At 37.8% G+C, this 23,462-nt stretch overlaps 1 protein-coding gene across 1 annotated transcript in view; it reads right to left on the bottom strand.

The window, feature by feature from the left end:
- Window positions 1-19,046: 19,046 nt before the first annotated feature.
- The window catches only part of ACP3 (acid phosphatase 3), a 70,560-nt gene continuing 66,144 nt past the window's right edge, over window positions 19,047-23,462 (bottom strand). Inside the window, exons 13-14 of the transcript XR_009350893.1 lie at window positions 22,707-22,853; window positions 19,047-20,166 (exon numbers count right to left, since the gene is read on the bottom strand). The gene's annotated coding sequence lies outside the window, so the exon portion shown is untranslated. The remainder of the gene's footprint in view (window positions 20,167-22,706; window positions 22,854-23,462) is intronic.

The raw sequence follows: 23,462 nt of genomic DNA, 5'->3' as shown, positions 1-23,462 counted from the left end.
CATTCTGCTGGAGTTTATCCTTTCAAGCCTTTCTCTGTACTTTTACCAACCCTACATACATCTGGACCAACACAGTTTTATTTTTTACAAAAGAGGGATGATACTCTATACCTGCCCACAAATCTTGCTTTTTCTCCAGCATACCAGGGATATTCCTCTGTGTCAGTGTATGTAACTCTAACTCTGTAATTTTGAGAGCTCCACGTTATTCTAAATTCCCTTATTAATGGATATTTAGTTTTTTCCTAGGTTCCTGCCATTCCAGACAATGCTGTCATATGTTTTCTTATTTTTTATATTAAAAAAATTACACATATGAAATTTTAAAGAAATTGGTCTAAATTGCTTACTAAAAATTGGTCCTCCTGCAAGCAAATAGGTCAGCTGCACAGTCAGGTGATGGACAAATGTAGTTCTCCTGTTGTTTGCAGCACCATACAAGGTATGCTTTTAGTAAATTAACACTTCGCACTGTCCTATTTGATTGAATTTTTCCAGTCTATTCAGATGCAGTGAGTGCTTCTACTTTGTTATACAAAAATTCATTTCCATTTAAGCATATTTGAATTATCTGCTGCTTTTCAGGATTCTTACCATTGTTTAAAGGTATAAGCTGAAACAAAGGTAAAAGGTAACTTTCATTTGATATTATCACAAGTTCTTATATATGGGATTTGTTTTCTCCTGCATTTAAATTTGTCATTGGAGTCATTTGGGTACTTTATGCTTTGGGGACCAATATTGGACAGTAATTACTTAGCTGAGTCTCAGTCTTGTCGGATTTAATCTTAACAATTCCAGTCTTCATTAGTTTTTATTTTCCAACCCACAAAGTGTTTCTTCCCCTGCTAGCTTTTTAACAGCTTTATTAATGGACAATTTACATATAATGAAATTTACCCATTTTTAAGTGCACAGTTCATTGTATTTGAGTAAACTCGTACAGCTATGCAGCCATCACCACACTCCAGTTTTTGAACATTTCAATCACTCCAGAAAGCTTTTTCATTTTCGTTTACAGTAATTCTCTGCTCCCACTTTTAGCCTCAAGCTAACTCTGATTTGCCTTCTGTCTCTGTGGATTTGCCTTTTCTAGAACATCATATAAATAGAATCATATAACATACAGTCTTTTGTGTCTGACTTCGTTAGCATGTCTACAAAGTTTATCCATGCCGTTGCATGTGTCAGCAGTTAATTCCTTTTTATTTCCTGGAAGTGTTCCATCGTAGGGATGTACCACAATGTGTTCTTTTACTAGCTGACAGACATTTGGATTGTTTCCAGTGTTTGGTGAATACAAATAATGCTGCTGTGGACATTCTTGTACAAATCTTTAGTTGGACATGTTCTCATTTTTCTTGGATAGATACCTCGGTGTGGAATTGCTCAGTTGTATGGCAAAGTGACAAAAATTATCTCTTAAGTCAATGTTATTGTTTGCATATAATTTTTATGTATTATTCACATATAATAGATATGATTTATATGTATTAAACACAAATTGTTATATATTTCTCTGTTCCTTCTTTGTTATTCTGGGCTGTTTTAAGGTGTTGAATGCAGGCTTAGAGACAATACTCTAAAAAGGGAAGTGATCTATGATTCTGCTTGCCTTCATGTCCTTAACAAAGCATATTTCTTCATGTACATTTAATTCATTTCTCACAACAGCACTTCCATTTAATATCCTATCACATTTCTCCACTAAAGTAGCCATTATATCTGCTTTTACCCATTATTGAACTCATCACAAGAGTATGAACTTTAACGTTGCTTCTCCAAAATTGTCTGAAAACAAGTCAGGACTTCCATTATGCAATCCTTGTTAAGAATAGATAGGAGTTGGGGCGCCTGGGTGGCTCAGAGGGTTAAAGCCTCTGCTTTCGGCTCAGATCATGATCCCAGGGTCCTGGGATCGAGCCCCACATTGGGCTGTCTGCTCAGCAGGGAGCCTGCTTCCCCCCCACCCTCTGCCTGCCTCTCTGCCTACTTGTGATCTCTCTCTGTCAAATAAATAAATAAATAAAATCTTAAAAAAAAAAAAAAAAAGAATAGATAGGAGTTGTTACTTTCTTGTGTTCTCCATGTGTCACTGATAGGTGCTTTGTAGGCATCAACTCAGTAAATCCTCAACAAATTCTATGAAATAGATAATGTTATCATTCACATTTTAAAGATCAAGAAACTGAGATTAGAGAGCTTGTCCAAGTCAAGACAGGTTGAAAGTAATTTTTGTAACTACTCCAAGAACAGTAGAAAAGCTTTGAAGAACATGGTTCTGAGCTAGTGGGTCAGAAGAATTCTTGCTTTTTACTTGTTGCTATGAAATGAAATGGAAATTTGACCATGAATTTAATCACTATAGGTAGCTAAATTAGGTAATATAAGACTACATGCTCAAAGTAATAAAATAACTGAGATATTAGACATGCCTTAATAGGAACCTGCACGTCTTGGTTAAATGTTCTTTGTTTTAGTTTTTGATCAGATTTTAGTGGCTTGTAATTTGAGCACTGAGAACAGGAGAAATTCTTTGTGGATGAAAGCGTAACTAGATAAAATCAGCATAATTCTTGCCCTCTTAACAAGGAGGACATTTATAAAGTCTTATTAAGGCAACTTGGGCTTTTGCTGATAGGAGTTAGATCAGTATATTCTAGAACATGCCTCTTTGCTCAGATGTATCCTCAAGGATGAAATTTGTAAAGATTTGAGGCCAGCCTGGGGCAGCCTCCAGTCAGCTCAGCCTGATTTCCAGTGTGTCTTTTCAAGCACTATTTGCTGAGATCTTCTAATAAGGGTATACCAGTTTTTTATTTAAAAAAAGATAGGAATGGAAAAGTGACTAGAAGCAAATACATTAAAATCAGTTAGCATTTGGTAGTGGTACATAAGAAATATTTTTTAACTTCTGTGCTTTTTCTACAGTTTCAAAATTTTTGATCTTGAGCAAAATAAAACTGTAAGAAATACTTTTTCAGAATAGTATCCTTTCTTAGTGGCTGCATAGCTCAGGTAAAATTGAAGGGGACAGGTAATGAGGGAGAAATCAACAGAAAGTTGCAATGGTGATCAACCAACAGCATCATTTCATTTGGGGCTAAGTGCTAGAATCTGGGATTGACTTTGTTATCACCACAAAGAAGATAATACTTTATAGGATCAACTAGCAGGGAGCGGGAATACTACATTATAGTTTAGTTTACTCAAATTCACTAGGCTCTCACAATTTGCATGAGAAGTTGGAGCAGTATCTCTCAAGGTCAGGGACCTCTTTAGCCAGAGTAGGAATGTCCACAGGTGCAACTTGTCTCCCTCTTAAATGAACTGAGAACTTAACAAGAGGCAAATTCTAGGATCTTACCCTGGTTCTACAGAATTAGGTCTCTGTGGGTGGGGCCATGACAGAAGGCTCTGTCATAACGAGACTTCCTGGTGGTTCTGCAGGACACTCAACTTTTTCCTAGACTACAACTTGGTTGTAGCTTAGAGCCAGAACTTTGGAGCCAGACCATATGGATGGGAATCCCATTTCTATCATTGACTACCTCTTTAAGAAAGGTGAATTTAGGCCAGATAGGAAATCTCTCTATGTCTCAGTTTCCTCTTTTGAAACATGGGGATGGTAAGAATATTTTTTCAAGTTTGTTGAGACTATAAACCAGTTAATATTTGTGAAGCACTTAGAACAGTATATGGCACATGATAAGCAGTTGGAAAGTGTTGCCTGCTATTATTTTTCTAAAATTGTAGCAATATCCTACTTAATGTTGCTGGAATCTATAAATTCCAGTAAAGGAGCAAACAAATACCTCACATCAAACAAATATCATATTCATTTATGTATTCATTCATCAAATATTGACATTTACTAAGTTTAAGACATGAATTTATGTTCTGCATATTTTTAGGTACTAATTCATAATCTTAAGAGACACTTCTAAGAGTGTGTTATTCATCAGCAGACCACAAGATGGTCCCTGGAAAATGATGGGATGGTAAAAATGATAAAACAGAGCAAAATGAAACCCCTACATTAAAGAAAATAGTATCTGTTTAACAAAAAAATAGAATGGAAAATCCATTAGTGAGGATTCCTAACTTTGTCTCAACTTTTTTCCTAACTGTAAAACTATTATTTAGGTGACAAGGAGGACTGATTAGTGTATATTCTACTTTAGTGGGTTTTTTTTTTTTTTAAGATTTATTTATTTATTTAAGAGATCATGAGCACAAGAAAGGGATGGGGCAGCGGAAAGGGAGAAGCAGGCTCCCCACTGAGCAGGGAGCCCGACATGGGGCTCGACATGGGGCTCGACATGGGGCTCGATCCCCTGACCCTGGAATCATGACCCAAGCTGAAGGCAGATGCCAAACAACTGAGCCACCCAGGTGCCCCTCTACTTTAGTTTCAATAAACACGCTTTGTTGAAAAAGAGGATGTACAACCCAATAAAGGATTAATTCTATCAATTGATTTTGCTGTTTCCATTTTATTTCCACTTAACCACTTTTCCTGGAAATCTCCATGAACAGGTAGAAACCTTACCTTCATGGATCAAAAGCCATCTCAAGAATTGAGTTGCAGGTTTTTTGTTTGCCATTTTTACCTATCCCACAGCGACCCAATGACCTAACTAATGCAATTCACTCCTAACTGTGGCTTTTTTTTTTTTTTTTTTTTTTTAAGATTTGTTTCTTTGAAAGAGAGAGTGAGAGTGAGCCAGGGGGAAGGTCAGAGGTAGAGGAAGAGAGAACCCCAAGCAGATATCTCACTGAGTGTGGAGCCTGCCCTGGGGCTCGATTTCATGACCCTGAGATCATGACCTGAGCCAAAATCAAGATTTAGACACTTAACTAACTGAGCTATCCAGGTGTTCCTTAGCTATGGCTCTTAAGATTACCTGGTAACCCCTAAAATTGTGCTATGTAATGTCTTAAGCCCAGTATATTTTCGATGAGTATTTGCTGACTGAATGCACAAATGAATGATGTGATACTTGCTTGAAATGGGATATTTGCTCCCCTATTGGGATTAAGTATATCTTTTCCAAAATTTTACTTTTGATCCACGTGTATCATATTTGAACTGAGCTTCTTACAGATGGCATGGAGTTGGGTCATGTCATTTAATCCATCCTGACACTTCCTGTGTTTAAGTAAGTATCCTTAGATCATTTACACTTATGTCATTATTGATACTGTTAAAAGAGAAACTGAAACATGAAAAATTTTAAGAGCTTATTTGAGCAAAAACTAATTTGAATAAGGGGCAACATCCAATCTAGCAGATAGAAAGAAGCCCTGAAGACCTGTATAAAATTAAAGACCACGATAGCCAGAAGAGAGTGGGAACAAGAAAGTTACACTAGGTGAAAAAGTAAGTTGGTTATTGCAAAGGAACTTTTCCTTAGGGAAGGGGTCTACCAGGAAGAATACCTAACCAGTAGTGATTGGCTGTTTAAGATTTCATTTCTGGGAGAGATGAAACTGTAATTAAGTTAAATCTAAGTTTGATGACATGGCACTTAGTATAAATGATTTCATTTTGGGCTTGTTGTCTTGTTTTTGACAGGATTTTTGGATTTAGATAGATGGTACTCCAAATTCTGGTGTCCCATCACCCCCCAACCTGCCCATTGTTATTTACTGTCCAGAGTCTTCCACAGAGTTATTCCATGCATTCTGTCCAGCTTCTGTGGCTCTATTTAGTAGGAAACAATGTACAAAGCAGATGGCTGATTTCACAAAATAACTGTATCTATTAGTTTTTTTCAACAAATACTGTGGATCAGATCCTGTTCTGAGTGTTTGGGATGTAGCAGTCAACAAGAAAATGACCCTTACCTTTAGTGGGTTTTGGGGTAGGGAAGGAAGACAATAGACACATTGATAAACAAATGAATCAAATAGTTTCAGTTATTGCTAAATGTTGGGAAGAAATAAAAATAGGGTAATGGGTAACAGAGTGACTGGGGTGGGGAGGGGTGGCTACTTTACTCAGGAGGTCTGGAAAGTCTCACTAGGAAGCATGTGAGTTGCTATCTGAATGTTGACATGGAGGGAATCCTGGGAAGATGTAGGGGCAGAAGTTTCTAGGGGAAGAGAAATGAAATCGCCAAAGTCTGGTCTACCCTTTTTTCTACCTCTTCTTTATTCCTGACCACAGAATATAAATCTAGATGAAGAAAAGTTTTTTTCCCTTGAAGTAGCTGAAGACCTTAATCAAACCTCAAACTATGCATGGGCAATAAAACACCTTAGAATTTGATTGATATAACCCACTCCCTTAATAATATTTTTTTCTGCAGATTAATTAAAGCCCAGGTTCTGGTCCAATATTAAGGGAATAGAGATACAGTGTTTAGAATGGAGGAGGCATATCATTAGATTGTGGATTTAAAAAAAATCCAGATTTGCCGTCACATTCATTCGTAAGAAACACTGAAACATAATTTGTATTTTGAATCATGTTTTTAAGCTTTGAAAGCAAGCATGCAAATACTATTTTTGGACAGTAGGTGGCAGACTACACCCACAAACTAGTAGTTGAGCCTTCTGCAACCTCAAATCTTTGGGAAAAGAACCTGCCCTAGCTTCTTGAATCACAAAGATTAGACCATTCAAAAGGTACATATGAAGGATATCTACAAATGCTGGAATAATAGGAACTTTCTGTGTCCTGGTACCACTGAAAGTACCTCCTCACAGTAAATAGACATCTCAGATGCTCTGGGCCCAGAGAAAGAATATTTTAGTGACAGAAACATCCCAGTCTCAGTCCTATAGATTCTAAGCTATCATACATGGAGCTAACAGACACTGAAACTTGCCTTAAATTAGGAATTTTGAAAGAAGGTGGATCGTTGAAGTCTTTAGCAGTGTCTAGTTGAAAAATAATGTGAGTATACTTAAGCAATATGTGAGGGAAAGGCAGTGAAACCTTCAAAAATGACCCTTCTCTACATGGCATGATTTTGAGACATCAGCCATCTACCAACCTAGAGATTCTGGTTTGGTTTGGCCTTAGAAAAGTCTATAACATTGTGGGTCCTCACCCCAAGCCTCTCTGTCCTAAGGGGAACTTCTGAGTCAGCTGGGTATATTTCTAGCAGCTCTCCCTAGGAATCCTGAGAATCTTGTTTTATTTTTTAACTGCTGAAGGAAAGTATTTATGTAAGTATGTTGGATTCATGGCAAATTTGAGATCCTGGGATTAGATAGGAACTTGAACATGACAGTCAGAAACTTGGAATCTAATCCCTAGATTAAGGGGAGCTCTAACAATAATTATTCCCAGAGTTCCAGTTATAAATAAGCTGGAGTAAGCACAGTTTATATCTTGTCTTTCATTGACTATAACTACAAAACCTGGGCAGAAAGCATGGAACAATACTTGAAGACTCTGGAAAGCAAATAACAGATTAGAGGAGAACACCAGAATTTGGAATACTATCAGTCAAAATCCAAACATATAAATAATAAGGTTAATGTAAATGATCTGAACATTCCAGTTTAGTAACAACAGTTCTTGGAATGGATTAAGAAACATGACCCAGGGGCGCCTGGGTGGCTCAGTGGGTTAAGCCGCTGCCTTAGGCTCAGGTCATGATCTCAGGGTCCTGGGATCGAGTCCCACATCGGGCTCTCTGCTCAGCAGGGAGCCTGTTTCCCTCTCTCTCTCTGCCTGCCTCTCCGTCTACTTGTGATTTCTCTCTGTCAAATAAATAAATAAATAAAATCTTTTTTAAAAAAAAAGAAACATGACCCATCTCAGTGCCATCTATAAGAAACTTCATTTATTTTTAGTTAGTTAGTTAGTTTGTTTGTTTGTTTTGAGAGATAGAGAATGAGAGAGAGAGAGAGCATGAGAGGGGAGAGGTCAGCAGGAGAAGCAGACTCCCTGCCGAGCAGGGAACAGGAGGTGGGAATTGATCCTGGGACTCCAGGATCATGACCTGAGCTGAAGGCATTTGCTTAACCAACTGAGCTACCCACGTGCCCCAAGAAACTTAGTTTAAATGTCATGATACACATAGATTAAAGTAAAAGAATGGAAGCAAATTTTCCATGCAGACACTACTCAAGAGAGCTGAGGTGGCTATATTGATGTCAGACCTGACTTCAGAGAAAAGAAAATTACTGGTGATAGAAAGGGTTAGCTAACCGAGAAACCGTAACAATCCTAAATGTGTATTTAACAACAGAATTTCAAAATACATGAAGCAAAAACTAACAGAATTGGAAGGAGAGGGGCAAATCCATAATTAGAGTTGGAGACATCAACACTCCTTTCTCAGTAATAGAGCTAATAGAATATCAAGGATATAGAGTGATTAAACAAAGCCAGCAACCAACAGATATTTGAAAAAATTCCACCTAACAACAGAAGAAAATATTTTCTTCAGTGTACATGGAACATTCACCAAGACAGACTGTATTCTAAATCTTTAAACAAACCTTAACAAATTTTTAAAAATTCAAAATATACAAAGTGTATCCTCACACCATAATGAAATCAAACTACAAATCAGTAAGAGAAATATAACAGATAAATCCTTAAGCACTTGAAGCTAATCAATACACTTCCAAATAATCCATGGCTGGAAAGGAAGTTATACAGTAAATTATGAGTATTTTGAATGAAATGAAAATTAACGTAATATCAAAATATGTGGGATGCAGCTAAGGGAGTGCTTAGAGGAAAATTTATAGCATTAAAATGCTTATATTAGAAAAGAAAAAAAATAATCAAATCAATTACTTACGTTTACCTTAAGAAGCTAGAAAAAAGAAAAGCAAACTAAACCCAAATCAAGGATAACAAAGGAAAATGAGATGAGACTATAAATTAACAAAACTTAATACAGAAAATAGAGAAAATCAGTTAAACTACAGGCGGGTTTCTGAGTGCAATAAAACTGAATAACTTCAAAACTGAAAAAGAAAAACAGAGAGAAGATGCAAGTTACCAATATCAGACTAAAAATGTAGAGATCAGTACAGACTCTGTAATCACTAAAAGATTAACAAGAGAATATTATGAATAACCCTATGCACACAATTTAATATCTTAGATGAAATGGACCATTTTCAGCTCAACCAAGAAAAATCTATAACATGAGCTGTCATATAACTTTAATATAACTATTAAAGAAATTAAATTTGTAGTTAAAAGCCTTCCAAAAAGAAATTGCCCAGCCCTAATGGTCCCAAAGATGAATTCTTGGAACATCTAAAGGAGAAATGCAACAATTCTACACAATAACATCCATGAAATAGAAAAAAATGGAACATATCCCAGGTCATTTTATGAGACTAGCATTATTCTGATACCAGAAGTAGACAAAGAAAGATCATCCTGAACAAAAACTAGAATTAGAAGGGAATTTCTTCAACCTGCTAAAGAGCATCTCTCTCTCTCTCTTAAATATATATATATACATATTTGAGATATATATATATATCTTTACAGCTAATATCATACTTAATGGTTAAATGCTTTCTTCTAAAGTCGGGAATAAGTTAAGAATGTCTACTTTTACATCATTGTATTGAAAATTTTAACTCAGAGCAATGAGGCAAGAAAAACAAAAAACAAAAAACCCCAACATACAAATTGAAAGAAAAAACAAAAAAGTTCCTATTCTCAGATAACGTGATTCTGTAAGTAGAAAATCTCAAGCTATCCCAGAAGAGCTGCCGGAACTAACAACTTTAGCAGGGTTATAACACACAGTCAATGCTCAAAAATCAGTTATACATGAACAATGTAAAACTAGAAAGCAAATATTTAAAAATATAATTTATAATAGGTCAAACAATTCACTACTTTGGTCTAGATCTAATAAAATATGTACAGAAACTGTATGCTAAAAACTACAAAATGCTGATAAATCAAAGAAGACATTAATTAAAAAACATACCATATTCTTGAATTGGAAAACTCAGCAAAGCAAAGATCTCATTTTCTCCCCAAATTAACAATAGACTTAATACAGTACCAATCCAAGGCAAGCAGGTGTTTTGGTAGATATAGACAAGCTGATACTAACATTTATATGAAAAAGCAAAGGAGGGATGCCTGGGTGGCTCAGTTGGTTAAGAAGCTGCCTTCGGCTCAGGTCATGATCCCAGCGTCCTGGGATCAAGTCCCACATTGGGCTCCTTGCTCCGCAGGGAGACTGCTTCTCCCTCTGGCTCTGCCTTCCACTCTGTCTGCCTGTGCTCTCGCTCGCTCTCTCTCTGACAAATAAATAAACAAAATCTTTAAAAAAAAAAAAAAAGCAAAGGAAGTAGAAGAGGTCAGATAACTTTTTAAAGGAAGAAGAAATTTGGAGCAATCTGTAGAAAGAACATTTTGTACTTCAGTGGAAAACCATGCATTTTCTATAAGCGTACTTTTCGACTTTATCAGATTCTGATTCTAACTGTAATTCTAATTCTAATCAGATTCTGATTCTAACTGATTTATAACTGTAAGATAGATAGGCCTTCTGTTTCATTTGGTAGAGGTTCAAATGTATTCCCTCACACTCTGGAAACACCAGTTTCTTCTCCATGTACAATTCATTTCAATATTCCTTTACTCTGAACAAATGTGTGTCTCTTGACCTTTCTTTTGAATGATTTATAATATCAGCTCAGTTCCCTCAGTGGCAAGTAAAGTAAAATAGTTAACATTTCTTTAATATAACTATTAAAGAAATTAATCTGTTCATTTAATCTGTTTGAGTTATGCTTTTATCTTTTTCAGAAAATTGTTTTAACAAACCACACTACTTGATTTCCAAAATCACTAGGAAGCTACACTTATCAAGACAGTGTGGTGTTGTTGAAGAGATAGACACAGAGATCAGTGGCACAGGATAGAGAGTCCAGAAATAGACACACATATAATTTATAATTTTGACAGAGATGCAAAAGCCACTTAGAGTATTAAAAAAAAGTCTGGGAGTATCTGGCTGGCTCAGTTGGTAGAACACCCAACCTTTTTTTTTTTTTTTTTTTTTAAGATTTTATTTATTTATTTGACAGACAGAATTCACAAGTAGGCAGAGAGACAGGCAGAGAGAGAGGTGGAAGCAGGCTCCTCATCTAGCAGTGAGCCCAATGCAGGCCTTGATCCCAGAACCCTGAGATCATGACCTGAGCTGAAGGCAGAGGCTTAACCCACTGAACCACCCAGGCACACAAACACCCCACTCTTGATCTTGGAGTCATGAGCTCAAGCCCCACATTGGGCATAGATATTACTTAAAACAAACAAACAAATAAATAAATGAAAACAGTCTTTCTACAAATGGTGTTGGAACAATTGCACATCCCTGGGTTAAAAAAGAGAGAGAAGCACTTCAACCAGAACCTGATGCAATACACAAAAATCATTTCAAAATGGACCAGAGACCTAAATATAAAATATAAACCTGTACAATTTTTAGAAAAAAGCATAGAAGACTTAAGATTTGGTGAAGAATTCTTACTTATGGCACCAAAAGTATTCTCCTTAAAAAAAATAATAAAATTGATAAATTGAGTTTTGTCACAATAAAAAAAAATAACCCTTTTGCTCTGCAGAAGACACTGTTAGGAGAATGAAAATATAAGCTGCAGACTGGGAGGGAAGGAAATATTTGCAAATCACATATTGATAAAGGACTTTAATCTAGATTAGATGAAGGTGTCTCAAGAGTCAACAATAAGTAAACAAACACTCAATTAAAAATCCACCAAAGAAATGAGTGGATGTTTCACCATAGAGATCAAATGGATGACAAAGAGGCACATGAAAAAAAATGTTCAATATCATTAGCTGTTGGGGAAACTCCAGTAATCAGTGAGATAGCATTACATTTCTGAGTGACTAAAATAGGAATTACTAACACACCAGGTGCCACTGGTGGGAATGCAAAATGGTAGAGCCACTCTGGAAAACTGATAGTTTCTTATAAACTTACTGCTGTGACCCCAAAATTCCACTCCTGGTAACTGCTTTAAGAAATGAAAACATATCCACACAAAAATCTGACCACAGATGTTTTATTTTATTTATTTTTATTTTTTAGATTTTATTTATTTGAGAGAAAGAGACACAGTGAGAGAGGGAACACAAGCAGGGGGAGCAGGGAGCCAGCTGTGGGACTCCATCCCAGGACCCCAGGATCATGACCCAAGCCAAAGGCAGACGCTTAATGACTGAGCCACCCAGGCACCCCAGAAGTGTTTATCATAGCTGTATTTGTAATTCCCTACATTTGGAAACAACACAAATTTCCTTCAGTGGGTGAATAGATAAATTAAGTGTAGTAAATCCGTATTAAGGAGTACTATTCAGCAGTAAAAAGTAACGGACTCCTTGATACAGAAAACAAGTTGGATGAATCTTAAAAGCATGCTGAGTGCAAGAAGTTACTCTCCAACAGTTACATGCTAGGTGATCTCATTGAGACGACTGTCTCCAAAAGGCTAACCTACGAAGAAAACCAGATTAGAAAGCCACAGGGATTGGGGCATCTGGGTGGCTTAGTTGCTAAGCATTTGCTTTCAGTTTGGGTCATGACCCCTGGGTTCTGGGATGGAGTGGGACTCCCTGCTCTACAGGGAACCTGCTTCTCCCTCTCCCACTCCCCTTGCTATGCTGCCTCTCTCACTGTGTTTCTCTCTGTCAAAAAAATAAATAACATTTTTTTTAAAAGATTTATTTATTTGACAGAGAGAAATCACAAGTAGACAGAGAGGCAGCCAGAGAGAGAGAGAGAGGGAAGCAGGCTCCCTGCTGAGCAGAAAGCCCGATGCGGGACTCGATCCCAGGACCCTGAGATCATGACCTGAGCCGAAGGCAGCGGCTTAATCCACTGAGCCACCCAGGCGCCCCATAAATAACATTTTTAAAAAGAAAAAAAAAAAAGAAATTCACAGGGACTATGGGTAGGGGGAGTGACCATTAAGAGATCACTCAAGGGATATTTGGGAGTGAAGAAACTGCTTTGTACATGGATATGGAGGTGGATACATGGATCTATACATGTATTAAAATACATACAACTGTATACCAAAAGACAAAGGGCAATTTTACTGAATATAAAATTTAAAAAGAAAAAAATAACAAAAATTTTTAAATGTCCCTTTCTTTTAAAAAGTGCTTGAAGGGAGCGCCTGGGTGGCTAAGTCAGTTAAGCATTTGCCTTTGGCTCAGGTCATGATCCTGGAGTCCTGAGCCCCAGTAGGGTCCCTGCTCAGCAGGAAGTCTGCTTCCCCCTCCCTCTGTTTGCCATCCTCCACCCACCCACCCGCTTCCATCCCCTGTCCCCCCCACCCCCCCCCCCCCGCCACCGGCTTATGCTCTTTCTCTCTCAAATATACAAATAAAATCTTTAAAGAGCTCTTGAAGAAAAGAAGGAGGTTGGAGCCAAATTCTAACCCCTCAATCAGAATCATCAACATTTGCTCAGTTTTCGATCTTGTTCCATCAAAAACACAGCTATTGAGTGAGCCTAAGAAAAAAGTCTTTTATGGACATATGGTTGAAAATAGCTTTATGCTTTAAAAAATAAATGATTGTTGTTGAGCTATCAACTGCTATTTATCTGTATCATATACAACTGGAACCATGAACTAGTTCTATCACACAAAAATATAATTGCAATTTGTCAAAAACTTAACTAACAAGTTAATAATAAACAGTTTCATTAATGGACATATATGAGTATATAGACCTTTATTCCACCGATCTATTTATCTATGTAACTACAAATTGTAACTACATTTCATTGAAATTCATTAAAATTCAAAAGGCATGCTCTTTTAAAGTTTCCATTAGTACATTCTTTTTTTTTTTTTTAAAGATTTTATTTATTTATTTGACAGACAGAGATCACAAGTAGGCAGAGAGGCAGGCAGAGAGAGAGAGGGAAGCAGGCTTCCTGCGGAGCAGGGAGCCCGATGCGGGGCTCGATCCCAGGACCCTGAGATCATGACCCGAGCCGAAGGCAGCAGCCCAAACCACTGAGCCACCCAGGCGCCCCCCATTAGTACATTCTTTTTAAAAGATTTTATTTATGTATTTGACAGACAGAGATCACAAGTAGGCAGAGAGGCAGGCAGAGAGAGGGGAAGCAGGCTACCTGCTGACTTGCAAGCCTGATTCGGGGCTTAATCCCATGATCCTGAGATCAGGGCCCGAGCTGAGCCTAAGGCAGAGGCTTAACCCACTGAGCCACCCAGGTACCCCTCCATTAGTGTATTTTATATCAAGATGCTAAACTGACTAAAAAAATTTTTTTGAGCTATATTTTCCTTTTTTATAGTAGTGTACTATCTTTCCCTAAAAATATTCAAGGACTTATTTTACTTTACTCATCGGAGTTGTTACGGTATTTTCTGTTGCCCATGTGAAACTGAAAGATTTCTGTTTGCCCACACACATTTAGAGAGTTTTTGAAGAATGCAGCTTTCCATCCCCACCCTTCCAACTCCTCCCCTTCCCTGTCCCCACCCCCAAGAAAGAACTAATTCAGTGTTGGGAATAAGGAACCAGTTCCAGAATCGTGGCATGACATAGAACGTCCCTTAGTCTGCTTTCCAGTATTCCATCTCCCAAATGAAAATGTGAAAAGTGATTAATTACATGTATTTCCTCTTTGCTCCCAGGAATACATAATAAGGCTAATTATGCTGATTATAAGGCTGGCTACCACTGCACCAGGCTATTTACATATGTTATGTCATTGGATTGTCACAACAGCTTTATGAAATAGATATTATTATTATTATTATTTTAAGATTTTATTTATTTATTTGACACAGAGAGAGCAGAAGCAGGGGGAGTGGCAGGCAGAGGGATGGGGAGAAGCAGGCTCCCTGCAGAGCAGGGGAAGCCTAATGTGGGACTCCATCCCAGGACGCCAGGGCCATGACCCAAGCTGAAGGCAGTCACCTAACCAATTGAGCCACCCAGGTATGCTGAAATAGATATTATAAGTAGATCTGTTAATTACCGGAAATTTGCAATTCTTCAGTTCATTTCCAGCTCGGACATCACGACACTATGACCTTGCAGAGCCCAGGGTCCACACTCCTACTCTTCTCCCACAAGTACTCCTTCAGGATGCCTGCTAACAGCTGCTTCCCCTACATCATCTGCTGGCCATTCTGACGATGTCCACTCTTGGGTCTCAGTACTGTTACAGATGGTAGGTGTTATAGATGGTCCATCTAAAATATTAATCTTGCCCAAATTCAACTCCAATGACTACTTTCTCTCCAGTTCAGTTACTCACTAAGTGGGTCACATTTGGCATGTGGAAATTTGAGCCATCTCAGAAATGAGTCTAAAATCCCAGTTACTGACCAAAACTTCTATCCTTCTAGCTCTTTCATGCCTGCACTCCATTTAGCCTCATAAAAACCTCAGATCCCCTCCGTCTAGCCAACTTCCCTTTGGTGTTGGCGCCACATTCTTCCCACTTCTCTTTCCTTGTCCAGCTTGAAATTCACAACTAACCCTGGACTTTCTTAATCCAGCACCTCTTTTTTAAGGCTTGAAATGTTTTTTGGGCTGATTGTTTCTTCCCTTGACCTAGCAAACTCCAGTCTTGTCCAGTTCCCTCCCTTTTTCCTCTTTACATTTTTCACTTTTATTTCCTTATGCTCCATTAGTTCACCATCCCACTAATTTGTTCTTTGTCCTGCTAAATCACCAGAAGTGCTCTCAGGAGGGTTGTTAATGTTGGTTCAACTGTGGAATCTAATGTAAACAAAATTTCATAAATCCCTGGATAGTTTGCTGCATTTCAAACTGCATATCATTCAGTAAGTTTTCCCTTTGAAAGTGACTTGCATTTTCTTTTTCATGTATTGTCATTTGTCAGGTATTTTTTTATTGGATTGTTGGCCTTCCTCTTATTAATTTCTAAGAACTCCTTACCTGCACGGGAAAGAAAAAAGCCCGCTATCATTCATGTTGCCATTTTCTTCCCAGGTTTATTTGTTGTTTGTTAACTTTGCTTATGCTATTTTGTTCCATGCTCTAATTTTTATTTTTATTATTTATTTATTTTTAAAGATTTTTAACACATGAGGTGGGGGAGGGGCAGAGGGAGAAGCAGGCTCCCTGCTAAAGAGAGAGCCTGACATGGGGTTCCATCCCAGGACCCTGGGATCATGACCTAAGCCAAAGGCAGAGGCTTTAACCTGCTGAGCCACCCAGGTGCCCCTGTAGTTTTATTTATTAATCTCATAGATCATCACTTCTAAGTGAAAGCCTTTAAGAGAAACTTTTCCTACTCCTCAAATTATATGTATATGTTATATCTGTATAATCTTACAAGTTTTCTTGGTATACTATGTATGATTTCATTTAAAAATATAAATATGGAGGTGCCTGGGTGGCTCAGTCAGGTAAACGTCTGCCTTCAGCTCAGGTCATGATCTTAGGGTCCTGGGATCAAGCCCCGCGTTGGACTCCTCAGCAGGGAGTCTGCTTCTCCCTCTATGCTCTGTCTCTCTCAGCCTCTCTCTAAAATAAATAAATAAAACCATATATATATATATAAAATATACATAATATATATAAATGTGTAGTTCATCTGAAAACTTTTTCTTATATTCTTTCTAAATAGTTAGCCAGTTGCTTAGCCCTCTCTTTTCTTCACTGAAATATCACCTGTGCTGTATATTAGTTTATATCATTTGTGCATATTTCTGGAATTTATATTCTTTTCCCTCCCTTTGGGTTGTCTATTCATGAACCTGTACAAAACTGATTCAGTTCCTGTGGAGTTATAAAAATCACATTGCCATCTACGTACCCATTTTTGTGCCATTATGCATTTGGTACATACATTATAGTTTCTAGAAATAATATACATAAATCTCCTATTTTCTTGATCTATCATAAAGTGATTCTTGTACTTTTTAGACTTTTCATGGAGTAAGAAGCAACGAATGATAGAAAGTTAGGTACTTCCTTGTGCCTCAGTGTCCTCATTGTGGGAAATTGGATGAATTAATTCATATTATCTCTCAGGATGAACATATGGTAACTATTCAGTATTAGCTATTATTAATAGCGTGAGTAAGTTAGGACTCCTATTCTTCCCTCTGCCTCCTTCTCTACTTTTCTATCTGTAATCTCCTCCAAATTTGAGAACTTTCATCTTCTTTTCTGTAATCATAATTAATCCTTGAATGCTTTGTCTGTTGGTTGAATCTAAAATTGATAACACCAACACACAGTATTTCCATTATTGTGATTGTGTTAATATTGTTCATTATTCTATAATTGCAAAGTGTCTCTATTTTATTTTACTTTTTTTGTCATATGTCTTTATCAAGTCGCTAAGATCATCTATCTTCCTAAACATATTCCATCCACGGTAAGAGATGCAATATAATTATTGAAGATATATTTTCCAGAAACTTCTGCCTTCTTATTCCAACCTGGACCAGAGAGCGCTCTGGGCTGGATGCCAGCCTGTCGTCCTGATTTCCTTTTTCCCTTGTCTTGGGTTGAAGCCAGTGTTCTTAGATCTCAAATTTTTACCTTTCTTGGATTTTATTCTTGTTATGGCTGAGAATATCTTCAGGTAATTTTCTTAGAAGGGTGCATAAGAAATAAAACTTCAGAATTCTTATATGTCTGAAAGTGACTTTATTTTTCCTTCTCACTTGATTGACATGTTTACTAGGTATAGAATCTTAAGTTCATAATTATTTTTCTCAGAGAGTCCTAAGGTGAAATCATATTCTTATTCCCTTGTAGGCCATGTTTTTCCCTCTCTGGGATCTTAGGATACTCTTTAGATACTAGGAGTTAAGAAATTTTTAAAAAGATATTATTTATTTATTTGAGAGAGAGAGAGAGAGAGAGAGAGCACAAGCAGAAAGAGGGGCAGAGGGAGAGGGAGAAGCAGATTCCCCACTGAGCAGCGAGCCTGATGGGGAACTTGATCCCAGGACTCTGGGATTGTGACTTGAGCTGAAATCCAACACTTAATCAACTGAACCACCCAGTCACTCCAGTTAAGAAATTTCTTGAAGATCTGAACTGCTTAGGTTGATTTCATTTTGTTTTAATTCCTCCCGTGATCATAATTACATGAGAATATACAACTGTCAAAAATCATTAAAAAAACATGTTATCTTGGGGCGCCTGGGTGGCTCAGTGGGTTAAAGCCTCTGCCTTCGGCTCAGGTCATGATCCCAGGGTCCTGGGATTGAGCCCCGCATCGGGCTCTCTGCTCAGCAGGGAGCCTGCTTCTTCCTGCCTCTCTGCCTACTTGTGATCTCTGTCTGTCAAATAAATAAAATCTTTAAAAAAAAAAAAACAAAAAACAACAAACAAACAAACAAAAAAACATGTTATCTTGAATCAAATAATAGCACCAGGAGGAAGAAATCCTATAGTACTTAAAGCCCGTGCTACAGCATTCAACATTAGATTTTACCATTATGTAGGGCTTCTCTAATTATTTTATATTTATATGTTTAGTGCTTTGATCTTCCTCCAAGGTAGGAATTCTTAAACTTTCTTTTGAGCCATGAAACCCTCTGGCTTTCTGGTGCAGTCTGTAGACCCCTTTCTGGAGTAATGCTTTTAAATGTTTAAAGTAAAATATATAAGATTATAAGAGAGACCATCTAAATTGAAATATAGCTATCAAAATGCTAAAAACCAAAATTGTAACAGAGTAATACATTGTTTTTTTGTTTTTGTTTTTTTCTTTTTTTAGAGAGAGGAGGGGGCAGAGGGCGAGGAAGAATCTTGAGCAGGCTCCACACCCAGTGCTGAGCCCAACACAGGGCTTTATCTCACAACCTGTTATCACAACCTGAGCGGAAATCAGGAGTTGGACGCTTAATGGACTGAGTCACCCAGGAGGCTCTATACTGCTTCTTTATTAACACTTCACATAAGATCTAGTGGAGGATTTTATTGTCATTATAATTTCAAAATAGTGATGAGTATAAATGATATTTTGAGGCACTTATAACAACAAAATGTGCTGTAAAAATATATGCAATTTTTACTGGTAACAAAGTCACAGGTGTCGCTCTAAGTATTGTAATTTGTGCTTGTATTCAAAACGGACCAAAAATGCTAAAGCATAGAGACTAGGGAAACTGAAAGCAGAATTTTCCCTAAGTTCAAAGACCTCCTGAATTTTATGCAGAGACTCTTGTTTATGAAACCCTGTCCTAGAGTAGAAGCTCTTTGAGGTGTGGCAGACGGTGTGTTCGTGAGAAGGTGGCAACAGTGTTCCTGCATATGCTTGCTCCTTCAGTATATGACCTTGGCATTCCCCCATCAAGAGGTAGACTCTTTTTCCACTCCCTCGAACCTGTCAGTGACAGCTCTGACCAACCGAATATGTTAGAAGGGATGCCAGACCAGCCTGAGTTTGAGCATGGGCGCTTTAACTGACCTGTCAGCTTCTACTTTATTCCACATAGAAGCAAGACACCATGTTAGAAGCCCAATGAACCTGGACCACCATGCTGTAAAAAAACCTAACTAATTCCTCTGAAGGAGACCTGGGGGATGAAATGTTATATGGAGAGAAAAGGCAACCAAGGAACACTGAAGTACTAAACACTTGGGTGAAGAAGCCATATTGGAAGTGGATTCTTCAATCTTAGCCATCCTATGAGATGCCACGTGGATTAGAGGTAAGTTACTCCCCTGAACTGTTCCAGAATCCATGACCTATAAAATCGTGGGCAAAATAAAATGCCTGTTTCAAGCCACTGAAATTTGGGGCAGGTCATTAGAGAGTAACAGACAGAACAGAGGACCATGACCATCCATGTTCCACATGTCTTTTGTATCCTTCATATTAATTAGCAAATTAACAGGCAGAAAAAGGAAACTCTGGAATTCTTGACATATTGAGGATTGCATAGCATTTTGTTGACATTAAAGAACTACGGGGAGTAACAGGATCGAATCAAAATATATTGTCCAATAAATGCCCTATGATTATTTTTTTTTACAAGATTTATTTATTAGGGTGCCTCGGTTGTTCAGTCAATTGAACATCTTCCTTTGGCTCAGGTCATGATCTTGGGTTCCTGGGATAGAGTCCCGTGTCAGGCTTGCTCTCGGTTGGGGAGTCTGTTTCTCCCTCTCCCTCTATCTCTCGCCTCAGCTCATGCTCTCTCTTGCTGTGAAAAAACAAATAAAATCTTTAAAAAATATAATTACTTATTTACTTTAGAAAGAAGGAAAGAAGGAGAGAGCATGCGAGCACGTGAGTGGGGGGAGGTGCAGAGAGAGAGAATCTTCAAGCAGTCTCCTCTCAGAGAGGAGCCCACCACGGGACTTGATCTCTGGACCCATGACATCACAACCTCCGTGGAAACCAAGAGTCAGATGCTTAACTGACTGAGCCTCCCAGGCACCCCTGGCCTATGATTCTTAAGGTACCCAGCCTTGTTTCTAAGATCTCAGCTTCGCCCTAGGATCCTTCCCAAATGCTGACTCCTGGTTTGGCTCCCAAAGATTTTCAGAGGTTACATTCTCTCCAAGGCAGAGTATGAGAGGATTTGAGAGAGGATAATGGAAATGCAAGTTAAAATGGTGTCATTGTGCTGGAAGCAATCTCTGTACATATGGACATGAACATAGGAACTCTCCAGACTCAGAGGAGCACTATCCCGTCATGGCTGTTAGTATGGGCTCTGAGGTCAACCTGTTGTGACTGAAATCTGTGTCACCATAGGGCCTGCTATTGATTTGGGCATGGGACTTAATCTGTCTCTACCTCAATTTACATATCTGTAAACTAGGAATAAAATAGGATCCTCCATCCTCTCAAGTATAATGAGATTTAGATGAGTTAATACATTTGAAACATTATTTGGCACACATAGTCTCTCTGAGGACCAAATGGATCCTTTTTTTTCCCAGATGAGCTTCCCCCACCCAAAGATTTATTTATTATTTGAGGAAGGGGAGGGGCAGAGGGAGAGAAAGAGACAGAGAGAATGAATCTCAACCAGACTCCATGCTGAGCACAGAGCCAGACAGGAGTTCAATCCTAGGACCCTTAGATCAGGGTCTGAGCCGAAATCAAGAGTTGTGGCTTGACCGACTGAACCACCCAGGTGCCCCCAAATGGATCTCTCTTGAAATACTTTCAGTGATTCCTGAATTATTGAAGTGGTTCCTAAAATATATATGTGCCACATGTGCTTTCAGATAGTGTGCATATCAACTTTTTATGATTATAGTAGTTCAAATTTAACTTAACATATATTAGAATATGTACAACTAGCATTTCTGGGTTCACACATGAGATAGTATATTTTTAAAGGGGTCAATTATAAGATACACTAGGCCATAACTGCTATAGTTATGGCCCAAATGGTGAAGATGAAGCTAAAATGCTTGAAATTGGCATGTAGGGGTTGCAAATCCAACAAAGGAGAGAGGAATACAGAAATGGAGTCATTTAGGGGCACCTGGATAGCTCACTGGGTTAGGCTTCTGACTCTTGATTTTTGGCTCAAGTCATGATCTAAGGGTCATGAGATCGAACCCCGTGTCAGTATCTGAGCTGGCCATGTGGAGTATCCTTAAGATCTTCCTCCTCCTCCCTCTGTCCCTTCCCACCCTCCCTTTCTAAAAAAAAAACAAGAAAAGAAAAGAAAAAAAGAAGAAGAAACGGAGTCACTTATTCATAGTCACTTGACCAGCATATAATGCCAGCAATTCTTTGCATTATTTTATTTTATGTTTGACTGATCTAAAATGGGCAACACTATTTAGAATCTACATCTGCCTTCCAACAGGACAATGTATCTTTCATGGGGCAAGCAGTAATACTTTCATTTCAGCATATTTTCCTGAAAAGGATCATTAATTATGGTCTATAAAGTTATTGTGTTAATTTGGTAAAAGTAGATTTGAATTTACTAACTTTAGGTTAGTAAATTTATTTTTAAATTTAGGTTGACTACCTTTATTGTTATGTGCTCTGGTTCATGTGCTCTGGTTTCTGGAAACTTGTCTTTATTGATTAATTAATTAATTAGGGGTCAAGGTTTAGCCCTCTTTGAGGGGCTCATAATGGACTTGCAATACTAATCAGCTGTTCAGATGTGATGATATGGTTTGGCAGTGATCTTGCTGCACTAAAATGAAGGGATGATTTGACAACTCAGAGTTCTCAGCACTAATTTTTTGTTAAGTGGAGCTAAGGGAGAGCTGAATTATTAACACATATCTGGTTATTTCATCAACATATTAGATTGTTAACTTGAATATCTTAGCCCCAAAATGTCATTCATGAAATGTGAGACTATCAGATCTTATCTTCATATTCTATTGCATCTACATAAAAACCACTTTAAGGTCATGTCTATGTAATTGTGGCAGGTCAGAGTTAATCGGGAGAATAATATATTCTGTGAATATAGAGTCGCTTCCTAAATCTTTCAGGGATTTTGAAATGGTCAGATTAAGAATATTATTATCTTAAATAAAGTAAAAAAAAAATTAAAAAAACACTCACCTCAATTTCATTAAGAGACATTAAGCTTGAAATTACCAAAATAAAAGGACATTCTACTTGAATGGGAATCACATATCATCTTAGCAGTCATTTTCTTCAGGCATTCACATCACACCAGTGAGACATTTTGGATAGAAAAAACACAACAAAATAAAATAAGAATGTGATGTGATTTTCTGAGAATCTTACCTGAGTACTTTTCCTCAAAGGAAGGTAGTATGGTTTAGCAGTTTAAAAGGATGTTGTCTAGAAGAGGACATCTTGGGCTCAGATCACATCTTTGTCACATTCCAGCTCTGAGACTGTAGGCAGATCACTTAGCCTCTGACTCTCCACCTATAAAATGGACATGATATTACTATTTGTACCTACCTCACAGGACCAGCACACAGTAAGTGCCATATAAATGTTTGTTAAATGAATGTACAAAATATCTTTGTTGACCACAGGAATGTGTCATCAATTGCTTTAGTGAAACTAGGGTGTTCCAGGTTCACACAATCCCATTCATATGGGTACTTTTCCACATTTTAACAAAGAGTAACTTCTTAAGAATTGCGTGTGTGTGTGTGTGTGTGTGTGTGTGTGTGTGTGTGTGTAAAATGTTTAAATTATGAAAATAACAGCTTCTTAATGTCTTATGTTTGGAAACGTCATTGCTTTAAAAGCATTGTAAATGCTTTTCTCATCTCCATTTGTCCCTGTCAGTCTTTCGGAAAACCAAGAGAAGTAATTTTGTACATGATGAATGATCTGAACTGAATGTCACCCTTAAGAGGCCAGGAAGGTGATCTGCGTAGCAAGGAAAAAGAAGATGAACAAAGTGACTGTTTTAATAACTTGGTAGCCTACTCTATTCAGGATTTCCAAGCTGTGAGAAATGATCATTCATGATTTTCTATGGACGTACTACAGAGAGAATGCAAACACTGCCTGGAAAAGCCG

The sequence above is a fragment of the Mustela lutreola genome, chromosome 2, assembly GCF_030435805.1.
Source record: "Mustela lutreola isolate mMusLut2 chromosome 2, mMusLut2.pri, whole genome shotgun sequence".
NCBI classification, from domain to species: Eukaryota; Metazoa; Chordata; class Mammalia; order Carnivora; family Mustelidae; genus Mustela; species Mustela lutreola.
This window is presented reverse-complemented; position numbering and strand designations above follow the sequence as displayed.